Source organism: Echinops telfairi, unplaced genomic scaffold, assembly GCF_000313985.2.
Source record: "Echinops telfairi isolate 266 unplaced genomic scaffold, ASM31398v2 ScPeMD7_7424;HRSCAF=8462, whole genome shotgun sequence".
In the NCBI taxonomy this organism is placed as follows: Eukaryota; Metazoa; Chordata; class Mammalia; order Afrosoricida; family Tenrecidae; genus Echinops; species Echinops telfairi.
In genome coordinates this window covers 37,070,979-37,084,806 of record NW_022111324.1, presented here as the reverse complement: position 1 = coordinate 37,084,806, position 13,828 = coordinate 37,070,979, and positions in this window count along the sequence as shown.

The window sequence follows — 13,828 nt, the reverse complement described above, 5'->3', positions numbered from 1 at the left end:
TGTTTTTTCTCTCTTGATTGTTATTTCTTTCATGTGTTGTCTTAATATGCTTAATATCTGAATTTGAAAAGGGTGAAGATAGCTGCTACCATTAAGGACCAAATTTCATGCTACCACTAAACAAAAAAGTCACTCTGTTAAAAAAAAAGTACAAATATACAATTCTTCCCATCATTACTTTTTCATATATTCTGACTGAGGCACTTTGAAGCTCTGCAAGTTATATCAGGCCACACCGTAGGCCATTACTTCTTCACTAGCTGCTCTAAGAGGCAGAGCAGTCCTTTGTAGCCCCTTCTGCACCCATGGCAGGCCATTCTACCATACTGCTAGCCTATGCTACCAGCCCTGAAGTATTTCACTGCCACAGCTGACTACCACACTAGCCAAACGGACTCTAAATTTATATGGAAATGCGAAGGACATATGAATAACCAAGGTAGTTTTGAGAAAGACCAGCATTGGATAACTTATAGAACCAATCCTCAAATTTTACTGTAAAACTACAGTAATCAAGACAACGATATAGATCAATGGAATAGACTACAAATACAGAAATATGCTCTTCTATTTATTCTTAATTAGTTTTTTACAGGGTGCCAATGCAATTTAATAAGGAAATGATAGTTTTTACAACAAACAGTGGTAGGACAATTGGACGCTCATAGTCTAAGAAATTGGTTAATCATAGACTAAGAAATTAACTTATTCCACAAGCAAAAATCAACTCAAAATGAATCAAAGACCTAAATGTACAAGTGAAAACTATGAAACATCTAGAATAAAACATTGAAGAAAAGTTTCATAGGTTTGGCAAAGATTTTTAGAAATAACACTAAAAGGATAATCTATAAAAGAAAAAGTGAATCAATTAAAATGCATTAATTGTTAAAATTTATACTATAAAAGATATAATCAAGAAATAAAATATAAGCACTGAATGGAAGAAAATATACCAAATCATATATGATAAAAGATTTGCATACAAAAATTTTAAAACAAGCCAATTTTTTTAAATGGGCAAGAGATTTTAGGAGTTATTTCATCAAAGGAAACATATGAATCACTAGTAAACATATGAAAAGATGCTCCACAACACTGATTACAGAAATGCACATTAAAAGCCAAAAGGCACCCAACTACTGCCATCTAGTCACTGCCAACTCCTAGTGACCCTACTAGACAGGGTAGGACAGCCCCTGTGGGTTTCCTTGACCATAACTCTTTCCAGGATGGAGAGACCCTCTTTCTCCTGCAAAGTCGTTGCTGGTGGATTGCTGGTCTTGCAGTTAATGGTAAAATACATAACCACTGCACCACCAGGACTTCTCAATGAGTGTTGATGGGATATATATATTTTTTTAATTGGAACCCTAACATTTTGCTAGTGGGGATGTAAATTGGCATGGCTACTCTGGAAAGCAGTAGAGCAATTTCTTGAAAAGTTAAATGTGTACCCACCATATAACTTAGCAATTGGATTTTTAGGTATCTATCCAAGAAAAAGAAAAATATATGACCATATGAAGACTTGTATGTGATTGTCCATGGCAGCCTTATTCATAAGGGCCCCCAACTAGAAACTCCAATGTCTGTTAACTGCTGAATGGAAAAACAAAATTTGGGCTGGTCATGCAAAACTACTATGCAATAATAAAAAGGAGCAAACTACTGGGGCCAGCTACACCTTGAATGAACATCAAAAAACCATAAAAATTATTTTTACATTTACAAAATGTAAAAACCCCAAACCCACTGCTATTGAGTCGTTCTGACCCATAGCAAACCTGTGTAGAATTTCCAAGGCTGTCAGCCAGCCACATCTTTTTTCCTACAGGAAACTGGTGGGTTTGAACTGTTTATCTTGCAGTTAACGGTCCAATGTGTCCCCAAAACCCCACCAAGTTTCTCTTGGTGGGAGCAGGGATGATGATAAAGGAGTGTGAGGAAAATAATAGATGTTTTCTACAATTCAATAGTGGTGATGGTGGTACAATGTATACATTTGTTAACATAAATTGAACTGTAAATATATTTCTAATTCAAAAAGTGAATCGTATGGTATGTATGCTACACCTCAATAAAACCTCTGAAAAAAAGATCCCAAGGTCCTTAATCAGTGCTTCTCTACTATGGCTTACAAACGTGGGGGGTTGCATTCAAGTTTTAATTTTGAGTACCCAGGTTTGCAAATGCTATGGATAGCAGTGACAGCCCAAAATACATCCATTGGTAGGGTTCCCACATAAATGAAGCCTACATTGAAGTCCTTCTGTTCATTAACCAAATATGTAGATCTTTCCCTCAGGCAGAGTGCCTTGTAAAGTAAATGATCTCCATCCTTCTCCAGCCAGCCCCGGGTGTGTCTTTGATGGAGAACACCATATTGAGGGCTGTAGTAGAGGTCACATAGTCGTGAGTCATGCAATATCAGTCTTACCTTGACTGCCTTGGTAGGAAGGCCCTAGACCAAACTTGTAATCCCTTCTATCTTACATTGTACATGTCCCAATCATTGTCCTGTCCCTGTTTCTGTAGTCCCACCTATAACTGTTCTGTATTTATCTGCCATCAACATGAATTTGTGATCATTCTCTGTTCTATGCCTATTTATCTGGCATCCTAACTGAATCCTCTGACACCATTTTGACCTCATGCTAATGGCCTCCCTTCTTCAGATGATGTGTCTGTGTGTTTGTGTTTGTGTTGTCTTTGTGCCTTTTCAGACTTAATGTTCTATTTAAATTATAATTGAGATTGGGATCACTTTTGTACCCTAAAAGAGGATACAGGATTAAAAACAACCTCACTCAAAAATAAACATTTTTCTCACTTGTTTACTTAATACTCTAATATTAAACATTATTGTTTCATGAAAACAGATGTGTTATAGAATGTGGAAATAATTGAATACAACCCAAAGAGAGGTAACTTATTCAGAATCTTCTATAGCAAGGAACTAGCCACTATAACTTGTGCTTGGCAGTCAACAGTGTGACAAAACTTTACAGTTAAAAGAGAAATGGAGTCCTTCAGGTGTGTACTGGTTGGACACTCTTGGCATGAAGAGATGGGAAATAGTCTAAACAGAAGCGGGATATCTTAGGTGACTGGTTTGGGACGTATATATGGCTTTCTGTATTTGGTCCTTTGTTGGGAAAAAATTACTGAAGGTGGTAGTTAGTGATCTAATTTTTATATATTTTATATATCCCATGGCCCAGGATATATATATCCCTGGGCCATGGGATATATAGTTGTAGTTGGACTTTCTGGAGTGTTTAATGGAGACATTGTCGTTTACTTTCCAGGCTTCTTCTGTAGGCCAGAATGCTTCCATCGGAGTAAAATACAAAGCCATCTCTCCCAGAAGCCTCTCAAGAGGCAGACGAGTAAAAGAAACTCTATTTTTCAGCTGCTGAGTGACCAGCCTCCTTCCCCCTCCCATCTCAGAAAGTCCCACTAGTGAGTGATTTTAGAATGTACTCTCATGTTCCCAGGTTGAGGACACTACAATTAGTTTAGACCAGCAGTTCTCAACCTGTGGGTCGCAAACCCTTTGGGAGTCAAATGACCCTTTCACAGGGGTCATAGGAATCGAGACACTGCTTCTCTATCCATCTCCAAATGGGTCCTCCCACATGCAGGTATGCCCACATACAAGTACACAGCGTGATGACATCATGCCAACCCCATCAAATACACCCCGGATAAATACAGGTGTATGCGACAGGGTTAGCGCCATCATGTACTTATGTGGATCAGTCACATGTGTCGAGAGCAGCTGCTGTGTAGAGAGCACCTACTGTGTTGAAAGCAACAGTATTGGAGGTAAAACGACACCTCATGAATTATAATTACTGGGTAAGTGTAATATAATTTACTGTAAAATCATCAACTACTGCAAAAAAATTCTGTACCATGGGAACTTAATCTGGATGTTGATCGGTCTTTTTATATTCAGCTGTGGTTATGTTCAATTTGTAACAGTGAAAATACATCCTGCCTATCAGATATTTACAATATGATTCATAATAGTAGCAAAATTACAGTTATGAAGTAGCAATGAAAATAATTTTATGGCTGGGGGTCACCACAACATGAGGAACTATGAAAGTATCACAACATTAAGAAGGTTGAAAACCACTGGTTTAGACTATTCTTCAATATAGCATTTGTCTTAATATTGTTCCTTTTGATGTTATAATCTGAATGGTGTAGTTAATCTTGTTATGGTAACCAGGATGTTATAGTCAATTTTGGCATTGTTTCTTTTATAATAAGGAATGTACCTTGTAATGCATGCTTGCACTTCTTGAAGTTACCAGAATAACTGTAATCGATGCTATACCCTATAACACTCCCTAACCCTAAAGAATAATAACAATTTTGTTTTCTGCTTCTGTCCATGCTTGCTTAAGCCTTGCCAAAGGATAAATGAGGTTTTTTATTTAAAAGAGGGACTGAAATGTCAACTTAGGATTGCTATCAAAAAACCATGTTAAGATTCTAGCAGTCCAATTGTTACTAAATAGAGACTCTTCTAAATTCTCAAGACATTATAGTGGCTGTCATTTATTTGAACCCAGAACATCAGAACCTGTACAAATAGACTCCAGAATTAGACTGCTTTTCCAGATATTCTCAAATTCCTTTAAAGCTGATAGCATCTTTTTCTTCAAATAGGAAAGGTCCTTTTGAGGAGCAGAACAACAAATTAAATCCCTCTCAGTTCCCTGGGTCATTTACAGTGTAAGTTGAAAATTATTGGTACAAAAACATTTCTTAAACAAAGATTTCAAAATGTGAAGCTCTTGTTTCTCAACACAGCCACCGTCTAGGTGTGCGCACTTCTAAAGACAAAGTTTCTATCTCTCTTTCTTGAAGAATTCTACACGATTCCGTGGACACTGCATCAAAAGAGCAATTTTGGCATTCTGAAGAAACTCGAATCATGTTCCTTTTCAGCGTTCATTGACTTTGGGGAACAAAAAGAAGCCTGAGGAGCAAGATCAGGGCCGTAGAATGAATTCCAAAAGGTTTACCCAAAAAATTCTCTTGGACAGACCTTTCTACTCTCCAAGAATGAACAAGTGTGTTGTTGGGTGGAGGGGGGGGGGTCCATGGTGTAACTTTCCCCATGAAATTGTCCTAGTAAACTTCTTGCTATTATCAAAAAATGAGTAGGTCTATTGTTATAATGTGGAAGGGGTTCCTCAGTGCAACTTTCTTGATCATTTTCTCACCAAGGCAGTTTCCAATTTTCTTAAAATTCCTTTCCAAAAAGCTCCCGTGATTGTGCTGTGTCCTTTGAGAAAATCTGTCAAGATCACTCCTTCAGGCATCCCAGTCTCCAGAAAGCTCTTCTGAGCTAACCTCTCTGACTTGAAATTAGCTGGCTCAGCAGATCCCACAGGAAACCACGGCTTTGAATGGAATTTTTAAAAGGCGCCCTAATGAGGTTCTTTCTGGCCAGACACTGTGGTTTTCAGCTCCATGCACTTGTCTGCTTCTAGTGAACACAGAGCTGCTTCCCTCCTAGAATCTCCCACAGGGGCGCTCAGAGGATTGTCACTGTCTTCCAAGGGTGTGTCTTTCTTGCTATGCAAACTTTCTTCTGTGTGATGATAAAAGGGCAACCACCACCTCAAAAATGGAAGGTATCTTCAATGAACTGGTCTTCGCAATGCAGAACCTTTACGGCTCACAAGACCCTAACGTCCTGCTCTTGGTGTCTCACCACAGAGACTCCTCACCCAGCATGATGTCTTTAATAGTAAGGAGTGCTGCAATCATTTTAGTAGTAATGATTAGAATGCCAATCAAACTAACGATTTACTTTCTTTTATAAATTATAACAGATGTGTTCCCCAAATAGTACCACTTTCTCACCCATCTTGCTTTCTTATATCCTTTCTAAAACTGGAAAAATTAGTTGGCGTTTCAGGTGGAGGGAATTAGACATAACCTGCAATTTACTTTTCCTCTGCCACATCCTTAGGGAGCCATCATTAATGATGTGCCATTAATAATCATTGTAATTATAAATTATTTTAGTGCTTTTGAGTGCTGATTTTGTACTTACTTCCATTTTTATCTTAGTTTTATCCGTGGATGAATTTTTAATAATAAATGATAGAGAGACAAAGAAAACAAAAGCAGCACACATATATCACAGGATTTCAAATATCTTCTTTGTAAAGAGAAACTTTTTTCAAAGGAAGGCTTTTGTAGAACCCCAATATAAAAAAAGATAAATGTTGAACAGTTATAAGTAAAGCTTGATCAGGGAACCAGATGTCCACTTGGCCTCCAACTGGACCCATTTGGTGCTGCTTGGGTCTCTGAGTCATAGCACAGAGTCCCAGAGCCCCCACGCATCGCTTGATGTCAATGACCTCCCTCGACCTGAGTCATGAGTCACAATGGGGCCGCGGACATTCGAGTGATAGTCCAGTTGAGGACCAGCTCATAATGCAGGTGATATCAGCCATGTTGCTCTTCCTGTGATACATTTTAAATCTGCATATATGTTTAATATACAAGGGAATGTGTTTCAAAATATCGCCCAATTGCTCACATTAACTCTTCTGCATGGTGTGGAAGTCGGGAACAGAATATCACCACGTTTCAATATATAATCCAATGTTTTAAACTGTAGTTTTGCTGTTGTTAGGAGCCATCAAGTAGATTCCAACTCAGAGCAACCCTCATACGACAGAACCAATTACCACGCGCTCCTGTGCCACCCCACCACTGTTCGTAGGTTTGAGCGCACGGTTGCAGCCGCCGTGTCAATCCACGTTGTCCAGGGACTTCTACTTTGTTGCTGTCTCTGCAGTTTACCAAACATGACTTTCATCTCCAGGGGCTGGTCTCTCCTGATAACATGGCCAAAGTGTCTGAGATGTGGTCTCACCATTCTTGCCTCTAAGGAGCATTCTGGCTATACTTCTTGTAAGACATATCTGTTTGCTCTTTTGACAGTCCATGGTATTTTCAGTTTATTTACTCTAGTGAACAAATAATTAAATAGATCTTTGAAAGAATATTTGTATCGTTCACCACTAACATCTTTTTGTAATTGTGCACACTTTCACCTACATGTACGTCAGGCCTGTAGTACTTGTTGCTTTCTTTCTCCGTAACTTTCAGTTTGGGTGGGGATATCAAGACCTAGCTAAGCCCATCTGAGTGTGCTGTGGAAGACAGAAAGGACACTGATGCAACCACTCACTGCCATCTTGTCCGTCCTGGCGCACAGTGAGCCGACGAAGAGAAGATCTGCCCCTTCGGGTCCCAGGCTGTAAATCTCAATGGAGCAGAAAGCCATATCTTCTTCCCCGGATTTGAACTGCTGACCCTGCAGGTTGTACCCCAACACTGTGTATCCAGGACCCCCCTCAGCTAGACAGGTACTTGTTCTTAGTCTAACCAACCTTTACTCTTCTTTTCTCTTTTAAAGCCTGATTCAATTGGTTGATGAGTTCCCAAAATAGCAAGATAGTTGCATTTTAAGCACCTTTTAATCATTTAAGCAAATTAACCGCAAATTAACCAAAATGATCAGGAAAGGAAATGCGTCAGAGAAGAAATTCTTCTAAAATTTAGAAATCAACAAATTAGAGAAATAGTATTGTGCTTAGTATTCTTCATTATTTTTCTAAGACCTTTCTTTTCTGTAAACCACACAAAAACTTTAAAATATCAACATGTTCACTTTTCATTTTTTTGTTGTTGCTCCCCCACTTCTTTCAGCAGTACCTTTTTCCTATAACCTAATTCACACCATTCTCTGAGATGAATAAGAAAATCCTCGTAGAAATAAACATCCAGCTATGCTTTGTACTTTTCAATTTTATAATACAACTTTTTCAGTACCCATAAGATAAAAGTGAGGAAAAGTTCCTATTAGCTTAAATTCTGCTTGCAATGTGGGCTGGGGTAGCAATCATAAATTATGAATAAAATTTAAAATGCAGAAAATAATTCTGTCAAGGTGTGTAGCGTGTTTCCTGAATGGTAGCTCTCAAAACAATTGTTGGAGATCCTTTTACCACATTTATTTTTTGAATAGCCCAGGCAAGAATTATTCAGAGTGAGAAGAGCAAGCCTTGGAGATTGTCTTAATTTCTAACTCATCCTTTTTAGAACGTATCTTCTTGACTGCAAAGGAAAATTTCATTTCAAAGGAAATAGACTGCGGCTAGGTGGTAAATACCTAGGCTGTAGGCCCTGTATTTCCTTAACTGAGTAATAATAATGGAGAGTCTCTTTTAAGAAATGGTGCCAGAAAAATTAGATGCCCATTTGCAGAAAAATTAAATAGGATATATACATGGTACCACGTATAAAAAATAACTCAAGACAGAAACCAGGTCCTTACCTAAATATAAAACCTAAAACTGTAATGATCATCAAAAAATAATAATAATAACAAATATAGAGGCCCTGCTTTATGACAAGAAATCAAAAATTCACAAACAGCAGGAGATAAACGAGACAAGTGGAGCCTCCCCAAACACTTCCTTTTGCACATCCAAAGATTTCTCCAAAAGAGTGAAAATGGAACGTGTTATTAGCCATTATCAAGTCCATTCTGCCTCCCAGTGACCCTCCGTGTATGTAACAGAGCAAGCCCTGCCTCATCCTACACCAGCCTCACAAATGTCATTCTGGTGGAACAACTTGTTGGAGCCACTGTGACATTTCATCTTATTGAGAGTCTCTCTTTTTATCACAGGCCCTCTACTTTACCAAGAATAATGTCCTTTCCTAGAGGTTGGTCTCCTAATAACATATGCAAAGTAGTGGCACAAAGACAGTCTCACCATCCTGGCTTCTCAGCAGCATTCTGGTTGTCTCTCTTCCATGACAGATTTGCTCATTCTTCTGGTAGTCCATGGTCCATTCAGCATTCTTCACCAGCATCGTCATTCACACACAGGAACTCTTCTGTACTCCTTCCTAGTCACTGTTCAGTTGCCACATGCATATGAGGCAATTGAAACTGCCGTGGGTTTTTGTTTCCATCTACAGCACCTTTCGCCTCAAGGTGACGTCTTCGCTCTTAAACACTTCAACTGAGTCTTATGCAGCAGATTTTTCCAGGGTAGTGTATTGTTTAACTTCTTGACTGCTGCTTCCAAGAGCAATAAATGTGCATTCAAGTTAAATAAAAATCCTTGACAACTTTAATCTTTCCCCTTTGATCATGACGCAATTATTCCAGTTGTGAGAAATTTTATTTTCTTTACTTTAAGTTGTAATCCATACTTAAGGCTATAGTCATTGATCTTCATCAATAAGTAGTTCAAGTCCCCTTGCTTTCAGCAAGCAAGGTGACGTCATCTGCATTTCTCGGGCTGTTAATGAGCCTTTCTCCAATACTGATGCCATATTCTTTTTCATATACTTCAGCTTCTCAAAGTATTTACTCAGCAAACAGACTGGAATAAATGTGGTAAAGGGATATCGCCCTGACTCACATCTCATTTTATTTGAAACCATGGAGTACCCCCTTGTTCTATTCAAACTACTGCCTCTTTGACTAGGTTTTAAATGAGCACGATTGAGCATTGTGAAATTTCTTTTCTTCACAATGTTATCCATAGTTTTTTCTAATTCACACAGTCAAATGCCTTTGTGCAGTCTACAATCCATAAGTAGGCTTATTTCTACTATTGTCTGCTTTCAGCCAAGATCCATCTGACATCAGCAATAATAACCCTCCCTAGAATTTGGCCTGCATTTCTGGCATTTCCCTGTCCATAGTGCTGTAACCACTTGTTAATTATCTTCCACAAAAGTTTACTTGCAGATGAGTACCACGTCCTTCATCTGGTCACAGCCTTGATACAATGGAGGGAAATTTCATTCAGGGTCCAGCCTACTCTTTACATAGTTTGACAATGTGTCCAAGTGAACTCACTTCTGCTGGATCTGGGTCCTCCAAATGGTTTGTCAACTTCTTGTTAAATCATCTGCTGAGCACAGAAATCATCAGCGGACTGCTAACCTAGAAATCATTCAACTGACCTCAGATTCATTCGACTCTGCATCCACCAGCCTGGGGTCTTCTGCTTTATCTTCCAATTTCCTGTGCATAGCCCCTGCAGGTACCATAGTCAGGAGAACGTTTCTAGCTCACATCTTACCCATAGACTGGAACAGGATTGGATTTATTCACTTCTATAACTCTGTGAGCCACTTCTTGCTATAAACCTCTTCTGTATACAAGTGTCACTGGTTTTACTTCTCTAGAGATCCCAACCTAATAGATAGGATCTCTAAATTCAAGTATTTAGGCTGTCATGGGATTTTGTAAAGGCCATTCAGGGATTCCTCACTCTATCCACCCAGCAAACCTGCTCTCATGATTTTGAGCTTTGCTGCACATTTTTCTTCCACTCTATCTAGGACTTCCTAATATGACCCCTTTCAACATAGCTAGAAGTCCCTGTGGCTCAATTTTCAAGCAAACAGTATGTGTTATTCCTACAAGGGGAATAATAACACTAGTTAGGTACAGACACCTTAGCAAAATTGACCATTTGGGATCAAATGGGGCAACATTTACCCAAGGACCAGGTTTTAAGAGGTTAGAGAAGAAGGAAAAATAGCAACAGAAAACAAAAGGAGAAAATGGAACAAATGATGTTAAATTGAGGGAATCCCAGCAGATGAAACTAATAGGATATGAGTTTCTGGATGTAAAACTCATGATCTACTCTGTATCCTTAACCAAATTTTGACACATACAAAAAGTGTGTTGGGCGGTGGGGGGGTGTAGAATGATAGTCTTGTAAGCCTTGCAGAGCTGTTCTCCTCTAACCTGTAGGGTCGCTGGGAGGCAGAATGGACTCAACGGCAATGGGTTTGGTTTGGGGCTTGGATATACATATTGTTCAGGATCCCTGAGGTGTAGTGGTAATGCATTGGGCTGCTAACCACAAGGTTATCAGTGTGAAACCACCAGCTGCTCCTCAGGAGAAAGATGAGGCTTTCTAGTCCCAAAGAGTTACAAGTTGGAAACCCACAGAGGTAGTTCTACTTTGTGTTATAGGATCACCATGAATAAGTTCTTCCTTGTTCTGTAGGGATCAACTCGATGGCAGTGAGTTTATTGGCCAGGGACATTGGTTACATTTCAAACAGTGTGCCAACATTCTCCGTTTCCATGGTAGGTGTGCTGTTTCCATTCGTCTAGTTTCCCTGCCGCTCCTTACTTCTCACGTTTGCTTTCGGGTAAATGTTGGCTGTTTGGTCTTCTATAGATGAACTTTCAAAGGAGCTCAGTACTCATTCATGATATTGTTTAGCTTATGAACCAATCTGTTATTTGAGTGAAAGATGACCTCTCAATTTCAATTTTAAGTGATATCTCAGGTGACAGTCTTGAGTGTTTCTCTAGTGACTACCAGCTCAGCAAGTCTGGTCTTTTTCTAAAAATATTAGTTTTGTTCCAAGTTTCTCTCCCATTCCATCCAGGACTGTCTGTTGTGTCCTTAGTCAGAACTATCAACAGTGATAGCCAAGCACCATCTAGTTCTTCTGGTCTCTGAATAGATAAGGCTGTAGTTTGTGTGGGTTACTAGGTGGACAACAAAAATTTGACAAAGGTGCAAAGATAATTAGAAAAAGGTAGTCCTTTTCAATAAATGGTGAATAAATATAAAATTAACTGGAATAATTGGGTCACTATATAAAAACACATCACCTTTTATCAATATTTAAATTAACTCAAATGGATCACTGTGAAGTATTAGTGTCCACCAGTTCACTTTTCAAGGGTCTAATATCCATTGCAATGGCTACACAGAAACTCACAGGCAAAATTCATGATTAAAGGGTTTACTGAGGATGCTAACAAGTTGTAATGCCAGTGAGAAATGCTCAGCATAGTTGTTTACCAGGACATGTTACAAAGTGTCAGGTTTGCTAATAAATCCCCAAACTGTGCTATCACTCTGTTGTAACCCTCAACCTGAATATAGTCAGCTCAAGCTCTGTGGGTCAGTGAACCCAGATCCCTGAGGCATCCATAAACCCTAACCCAAAGACATTCCGCTCCACCTCCAAGGATCAGCAAAGCCAACTTCCCCACTTAAGGGCCCAAAGGCATCCCACTCGGCAAGCTAGCCTCCTGCACAAAACCATTGATTACTTGTTCCATGGGTTGGTAAATCCATTACTCCGTTCCATGCTCTGGCTCCTGGTTCTGTTGCTGCTCATCTGATGGTAGCTATCATCTGGATCTATGAGGTTTGCTGTGCAGGGATCTTGGGTCCAAAAAACCCCTCCACTCCTTGCTCTTGCTAGTAATGAGATCCTTCTTCCTACTTCTCAGAGGGCTCATGTTATATGTAGCAGGATGCCACTCAAGGAATCCTGTTTGCAATTACTCACAGGTGAATCCTATATTCTTCCACCTGACCATGCAGGTAAAGATTGTTCAGTGGGAATTAGAGGCTTTGGCTAGAAGTGTCTCATTAAATAATTCACTGCCTGCAGTAGTTACATAATCTCATTAAGAATGAAGGGGTGGAACCTAGCCTGTCAATCAGGTCACAGCCTGATGATGCCTCCTTGTGGGCATGGCCTTCTCCTGAGGATTCTGGGAACTTCTTTTCTTTCTCTCTGGAGGTGGGACAAACTCTCTCTGCTTAACCTTCCTGTTGAAAAGCCACCTGGAGTCACGCTGATGGCAACCAGAGCCCTGGAGATGCATCCACCACCATTGGATCCAAGAAACTGTCCACCCACCGGCATGTGATCTTCCTGCATTCAGCATCATTGCATGTGCTGCGGGAGTCAAGGAGGAATTTATGGATTAGTATAAGACATTTGGGCTAATCTTGGACTTATTTTGCACTTGATCTGGATTGGGCTGGGATGTTTTATTAATGTACATTTACTCTTTGATATAAAGTTCTCTGTTACACACGTCTCTGGACTTGTTTCTTTAGTCAACCTGGACTCACACGCTGCCCCTGAAATCACAGAGCTAAATGTGAAATCTAAAACTATGAAGCTTCTAGAATAAAAATAAGCCCTTTTAATCTTGGCTTGTTTAACTGTGAGATATATAAAAAATAAAATTTAAAAACCCAGTATCCATAAAAGAATAAGCTGATCAAATTACATCAAAATTACAACATCAAGTTTTTCAAGAGACTTTATGAAGAATGGTAAAACAAGTCTGTCTGGGAAAATCGATGTATGAATCATATGTTGATAAAAAGATGTGCATCCACAATATATAAAGAACTGCTAAAACTCAATAAGAAAAAACAAACAAGCACATTTTTAATGGGCAAAATATTTGAACAGACTCTTTAGTAAAGAATATATATGAATAGTAAATTTAAAAAACTCATGGAAAGGTGCTCAACTGTATTTACTCATAAGGAAAATACAAGATTAAAAACAAAATAAAATACCACTATGAATCTACTAGATAGCTAAAAATTTTTCATCTGACCACAAGTGTTAATAAGGATATCTTACAACTGAAACTCTCACATACTGCTAGTGGGAATATAAAGTGGTTAAACCCCCTTACAGAAGGCCTGTGGGAGAGGAGACAAGCCAGTCAGGGTGCAGTATAGCACGGATGAAACATACAACTTTCCTCTAGTTCTTTAATGCTCTCTCCTCCCCACCCCAAACCCCACCCCCACTATCATGATCCCAATTCTACCTTACAAATATGGCTAGACCAGAGGATGTTCACTGAGGCAGATCAGAGCTGGAAACACAGGGAATCCAGGGCAGATAAACCCCTCAAAAGTAGCGATACCAGGAGGGTGAAGGGAGGGTGGGGAAG